The sequence below is a fragment of the Corvus brachyrhynchos genome, unplaced genomic scaffold, assembly GCF_000691975.1.
Source record: "Corvus brachyrhynchos isolate BGI_N302 unplaced genomic scaffold, ASM69197v1 scaffold246, whole genome shotgun sequence".
Taxonomy (NCBI): domain Eukaryota; kingdom Metazoa; phylum Chordata; class Aves; order Passeriformes; family Corvidae; genus Corvus; species Corvus brachyrhynchos.
This window is the reverse complement of record NW_008238447.1, coordinates 35,955-42,841: the sequence shown is the minus strand read 5'-3', so window position 1 is coordinate 42,841 and position 6,887 is coordinate 35,955. Positions and strand designations below refer to the sequence as shown.

Below are 6,887 nucleotides of genomic sequence, written 5' to 3'. Positions count from 1 at the left end.
GCTGGGGGGCCCACCTCTGGGGCCAAGACCTTGGTGGAAATTCCTCCCAATGTATTCTGATGTTGAAACAATCCAGCGGAGAAAAAAAAAAAAGAAAAAAAGATAAAGTCCCATGTAGGTTAAGGGTGGCCGGACGTAGACGGATGGGACGGTCGGTGACGGGGACGGAGACGAGAGATCTCTATAGGCAGGTCTTGGGACACAGTCGGTTTATTGTAAAAGTGTGGGTATAGGGGCACCGCTCAGAGCTGCCAGACTCCGCTCTGAGCAGGCCCAAGAGAGCAAGAGAGTAAACGGGTGAGAGAGAGAGAGAGAGAGTGTAAGAGCAAGAGTGGAAGTAAGAGCAGGAGTGGAAGAAGTAGTAAGGAATAGAATGGAAGAAGTAGTAAGCTGGTTACAATACAATAAATCATCTTCTGTACTGAATATTCTAATTGTCACTAACCAATCTAATACAAGATACAAATCCTATAGCATTTACATACAGCCTATAAGAGTTCTTATATTACCATAGAGTGTTACATCTTAACTTCTAAAAACTACTCTTTGGACCCCTTCTGCTGAGCTAGTAGGGTCTGCTCTGACCCTTGGACCTGCTTGCAAGCAGAGGGTATTGTTCCATCAAGAGGGGATTACCTTCAGTCGGCCATACCATTGTTTTCTAGTTGTTCAGTAACTAAGACTTGGTATTTCAAAAGTGGCTTTCATTTCGATGTTGCCTGTAGTTTTCATATTCCCAAAATCTTTTGTCAGACAATCATATTTATAAGGCTTTCCTATTTCATCTTCCCCAACAGTCCCAGGGAAACAGAAGTTCAACTCTCCTTCTCTCTCTGGAGAAAGAAAAAAGAGCTGAAAAACTGGCTGAAAGCAAGCAGGGTGCTTTCCCCTCTCTCGCTCTGCTGCTGCAGCTGAAAAAAGTCTCTATCTCTGTGTGACCTTGAACAAGCTGCAAACTGCTTTGAAGAAGTTTTGCTCAGGTTTTCCTCCCCCCTCTCAGGCTCAGTTTAAAGGCACAGAAAGGCACTAAATTAATTTCTGGGCATGGGGCAGCGATAGGGGATACACATCACAAAGTCACCCCAAGACAGGGCCGTTCAGAGGAGGACCCCAGGTGTCCAAGGCCAGCTGGAGCTCTAGTTCCTGGCAGCTTTCATCTAGGAGAAATCCTCTGATGCTCACCATTTGAAGAGTCAGAATCCCACTTTCAGACCTGGACGCTGAGCTTCCAAGCATGGCTCTTTTCCACAGCAAGGAAAGCCTTCCACCCAAGTGTCTCAGGGGCAGTTGGGAGGAGGCCCTCACGAGTCCAAGGCCAGCTAGAGCCCTAGATCCTGAAGCTTTCCTCTTGGAGAAATCCTCTAACATTTGTGATTTTATGTGGCAGGATCCCTCTTTTGGCCCTGGGCACCTGGTCTGCCAGCGATGGCTTCTTTCCACAGCAAGGAAAGCTTTTCACCCAAGTGTCTCAGGGGCAATTCAGAGGAGGCCCCCAGGAGTCCAAGGCCAGCCAGAGCCCTAGTTGCTGGCAGATTTCCCCTGGGAGAAATCCTCCAACATTCCCCATTTCAGGAGGCAGGATCCCTCTTTTGGCCCAAGATGCCTGGTCTGCCAGCAGTGGCACTTTTCCACAACAAGGAAAACTTTCCACCCTACAGTCTGGGGGGCAGTTCAGAGGAGGCCCACAGGAGTCCAAGGCCCATCAGAGCCCTACTTCCGGGCATCCTACATTTTGGAGAAATCCTGCGACATTTGCCATTTGAGTAGGTGGGATCCCACTAATTGGCCTCACACACCTAGGCTTGACCAATGGCTCTTTTCCACAGCAAGCGAAGCTTTACACCAAGTGCCTCAGGGGCAGTTCAGAGGTGGCTCCCGGGAGTCCAAGGCCTGCCAGAGCCCTAGTGCCTGACAACTTACTTCTTGGAGAAAGCCTCCAATATTTGCCATTTGAGGAGGTGGAATCCCACATTTGGCCCTGGGCATCTGGGCTAAAAATGATTGCTATTTTCCAAAGAAAGTTAAGTTTTCCACCCTAGTGTCTCATTGGCAGTTTGGAGGAGTCCCACAGGAGTCCAAGGCCAGCCAGAGCCCCAGTCTCCAGCACATTTCTTCTGAAAGAAATCCTCCCATGTTCACCATTTGAGGAGGCCAAATCCCACTTTCAGCCCTAGGTGCCTGGACTGTCAATGATGCCTCTTTTCCACAGCAAGAAAAGCTTTCCCCCAAAGTCTCTCGGGAGCAGTTCAGAGGAGGCCCCTGGGAGTCCAAGCCCAGCCAGAGTCCTATTTCCAGGTAGCTTTCCTCTGGGAGAAAACCTCCAACATTTGCCATATTTGTGGATTGAGTGAGAGCTTTAGACGAGCCCTCCCTTAGGCTCAGATTTTTAGCAGGAGCTCTGTTTAGGTGACTGTTCCGGTTTGGCCAAATTTAGAAATATATCCTCTGAGAGAAGGCACAACCACCCATCCCCCACCAGGTTCGGGAAAAGATAGATTTTCCTCGAAGGAAAGTGAAGGAGATAAAACTGTTTATTTAACAAACACATGGGAAAAAAGAAAATAATGCTAAATAATGCTAAATAATAAAATCTCTCGCTGTGGAGGAAAAACCTGGGAAGAAGTGTTAGAGTCCTCCCTTTGGTCTCCTTGGAGCTCGGGCTTGGCCCAGGGCCAGGCCCTCTGTGCCCGGTGGAAAGTCCTCCTGATGTGCTCTGAGGTTGAAAGCAGTCCAGTAGAAAAGGGAGAAAATCTGGAATTCCAGGGAAGGAAAAACAAAGTTCAAGTCTCAGTCTCTCTCCGGAGAACAAGAAACTGAAACAACTGGCTAAAAGCTGACTGAAAAGCAGCAAGCTGGGTGCTTCCTCACTCCCCTGTGACAGCTGGGAAAAACCTGCTATCTCTATGTGACCTTGAACAAGCTGCAAACTGCTTTGAAAAAGTTTTGCTCAGTTTTTTCCTTCCCCCTCTCAGGCTCAGTTCAGAGGCATAGAAAGGCACAAAGTTAATTTCTGGGCAGGGGCGGCGATATGGGATACACATCATAAAGTCACCCCAAGACAGTGACCCGCACCTAAATCACTCTTGCTCGCTGGTTCTTAAGAATGGCTGATTTAGGTCTATTATAAAATGGATTATTTATTGAATAGACATGAGGTAACAGACAAAAGGCCTTAAACAGAGTTACTTACTACACAGTATAAAACAAAAGAACTACTAGCAGATTACATAAAACAGTGCACTATATAAAGGTACCTATATTATAGCTAGCAAAGAAATAGTATAGATTAGGAGTCAATGTAATTTACCACCAAACTGATGATAGTGTACACAGATTCCTTTCACTCAACCCCCAAAAGAGTAACCCCAAAGCAGTGTCCCAACTTCAGGGGAAAGCCCCACACATTTCTAGGGAATGTGCAGAAGACTTCTGCTTTATGAAAGTTTGGTGTAGCTTTTTTAGTTTGTAAAGTGAAGTGTCTGTCAGTCAGAAATTCCAGCTTATCTTTCCATATCTGCTTCCACAGCAAGATGTTTAGTGTCAGCTAAAAGCATCAATCCCATGGCAGCAAAATAACTCACTACAAGGCAAACTGCCCTGATTGAGTTACTTCACCAAGGCTCGTGTGAAGCTCACGTGAGCGCAAGATGCCCTGCGTTATTGCACCAGCTAAGAAACAATAGATAAACTCTCCTGTGGTGGGGCCAGATGTCTTGCTAAAGTAAGGCAAGCCCAGGGAAGAAAGGGATAGGTAGATCAGAGGTGGGGGATGGGCATTCAGGGTAATACAAGGTATTTGCCTTTCCTTGGCTTGCCTTTTTCACCCCTTCCTGGCCTGACTTTGCCTTCCATACCCATCCCCTCTCTATTCTTGCCTTTCCTTTCCTTCTCAAAACTCGCATTGCCTTACTGACCCCTCTGTGTCCCTCCCTTTCTCTTCCTTACTCTCCATTGCCTTGCACTGACTTGCTCAGCCATCCCCTACCTTGACTTCCCTACTGCTTTTTTCCTGGCATTGCTGTGCATTGCCTGTTCCTCTTAGGACACTCATTGCCTTGCCTATCTAGCACATCCCTTGCCTCATGCTGCCTAACACTCCCCTGGCTTGCATTGCCCTGCATGCTCATATCCCACTGTGACATGCCTGATGATTTCTTTCCCTGGCCTGGCATTGCCTTGCCTGCCCTTCTTTCGAATTCCTTTGCCTTGCCTACCCACACCTTGCATTGCATTACTGACCCCTCTGTATCCTTCCCTTGCCCTTCCTTCCTGTCCATTACCTTGCATTGCCTGGCTAACCTGCCCCCCACCTTGACTTCCCTAATGCTTTTTGCCTGTGCCTCTCATTGCCTTGCCTAACCCTCCTTTAGCTCCGCTTTGCCTTTCATTTCCTTGTCATTCCCGACAATCCCTTGCCTTTCCTTCTATATCCCAACCTTTGATTGCCTTGCCCAGGCTTCCAAATAATTCCCTCGCACTTCCTACCATGGCATTGCCTGGCATTGCCTTACTCACCCATCTACCACCTAGACTTCCCTAGCTCGTTTTTCGAGTCCTTGCCTTGTTGCCTGCTCCTCACATTGCCTTCACAGAGTCCCAGGGTTTCAGGAGCAGATTAGAGGTGACCCACACAAGATCAGGGCCGGCCAGACCTGTCTGTCCTGGCAGGTTTTCTCTGGCAGAAATACTGTGATGTAACACTCACTTACCTTGCCTTGTTAGACCAACAGTTTCCTTGCCTTGCCCTACTAACCCTCCCTTCCCTTGTATTACCTTGCATGCCCATCCCCCACCCTTGGCCTGCCTACTGCTTTCCTCCTTGGTCTTGCCTTGCCAGGCCTATACCTTGTTTGCATTTCCTTGCCCTTGCCATTTGTGCAATCTGATGTGGCTGACAGCTGGTCTTAAGACCTCACAGAGCTTGATTTAAAAACAGTAAAAATCTACCCATGAGAAACTGTAGTCACAGTGAAAGCCACAGATCATAATCAATGAAAGAAAATGTTCCTGCTATGGAACATCAAGACTGTATAAGAGGAAACTTGCATATAATATGTAATTAATTGCTTGTATAGCTAACTGTATTGCTGTTTGAATGGTCATTGTTTTTTAGACAGCCCTGTCATTGTTTGCTAAGCAGCCAATCATAATGAACCACCGTAACTGTGAAGAGGTATAAGAGTAATAGCTGAGAATAATAAAAATCTTTGCTTCTTATGGCTTTGGATTACAGTGTGTGTCGTGTGTCCATCTCCACTGCAACAAATGGTGATCCCCTGACGTGATTCCTGGACCCAGGACGTGGTTGGGAGCAAAAGGGAAGCATGATCCAAAGAGCCTGCCTGGAGAGCAGGAAGCCTGCTTCGATAGCAGGGAGTTTTGTCTGGGTGAAGTGCCAAGGTGACAGGTGGCCAACACAGCTTTGAGAGCAGAGGGTTCTGCTATTGACCTGGGTCAAGACTTTGCCACCTTAATGGAAGACCTTAATTCATTGAGGTGAGCTGTTGGCAACAATTTTTATATGGGGAATAATTTGACTAGCCAAGAAAAGACTGTGCTGTCTACATGGAAATCTTGTTAAAAAGCACAGGTGCTAGCACTGCAGACTATGCACTGAGAAGTATATTATTGTGGGTGAAATCTCATTATTTTCCAGCAGATGGGAGTGTTGCTTTCAGTATAAGCTCCTGGAATGCTGTTGCGGAAAAGCTGTGGGAGGCTGTTTCTCGTGGAAACAAAGAGGCACAGAGGTTAGCAACAAGCTGGCGTCTGCTCTTTGAAACTTTAAAACAATGAAAAAAAGAGCAGGAAAAAGCAGAGGGAGGGCAGCTCAGTGAAAAGGCAGAAGTAACTCCTACAGAAGACGATCTGATGGAACTAGAGGAGGAGACAGGAAAGGGCAGCTCCTGATATGCCTGAGACTCAAAAGGCTTTTGTTGAAAACTGCAATCCTGATAAAAAGTTGTATTCCTCCCCGAAAGACTATGTGCCACCAACCTATCCTTCTCCTAGAGAACTTGTGCAGCAGATGCAAATATATCCCTCGCCTGCTGATCAGCTGGCAGAGATAACTTTAAAAGAACAGAGAGCAGATATTACTGCACTGCCTGCTCCTACAGCTTCCCCGCCTCTATCTCCACTGTCTGCACAGCCACTCACGAAACAATTCTCACAGTTTTTTCCACCACTGCCAAAGGACAGTGACACTGACAGTGACAGTGGGGATGAGAGGGAGATTAAACAGAGACTCTCAGAAGTCGCATCAGGGCAGGAGTGTTCTCAGGAAAGCGAGTGTGGCCTTCGCCACTCTAAAAAAGCTTGGAAAAGCAGACCTTGGACACTGCCTCCTTGTCAGGTGACAGTGCAGCCGAGACAGCCTGGTTGGTTTTGGGAGCAAGTCAAATAAAACGCTCTAGAGTATGGAGAGTGGGAGCTGGTTGAAAAGCTGGCTATGCCTAATGCCAGGGGGAGTGCTAGTGCTGGTGCCAGTGCAGAGGAAGATGCTCAGGTGTATCCAGTGTTTAAGGCTTCACCAGGATCTAATCAACAAGATAGCCATAGTGTGATTGCATGGAAAGTGGTTCAGGATTTACAGATGAGAATTGCTAAATATGGTCTGGGGTCTCAAGAAGTTATGCAAATAATTTGGGTAATAAATACTTACCTGATATTAAGCATCTTGCTCAAGTGTTATTTCAACCTGTGCAATTTGGGGTTTTTGAGAGTCACTGGAAACAGATGGCAGAGAGAGCTGCACTGGAAAATATGCATTGGCCACAAGATGATCCTAGATGTGCAGTTGGATCTGATGCCCTAATGGGAGGAAATGCATTTGCTAACCCTGATTTGCAAGCTAGATGGCATCCTTCAATTCTCGAACAGTGCCA

General features: G+C 47.0%; 1 long non-coding RNA gene across 1 annotated transcript in view; it reads left to right on the top strand.

Annotated features, from left to right (window-relative positions):
* LOC108447278 overlaps positions 1–6,674 on the top strand; it is a 10,857-nt gene extending 4,183 nt beyond the window's left edge. Inside the window, exon 2 of the long non-coding RNA XR_001862750.1 lies at positions 5,234–6,674. This is a non-coding gene — a long non-coding RNA (uncharacterized LOC108447278). The remainder of the gene's footprint in view (positions 1–5,233) is intronic.
* The last annotated feature ends 213 nt before the right edge of the window (positions 6,675–6,887 follow it).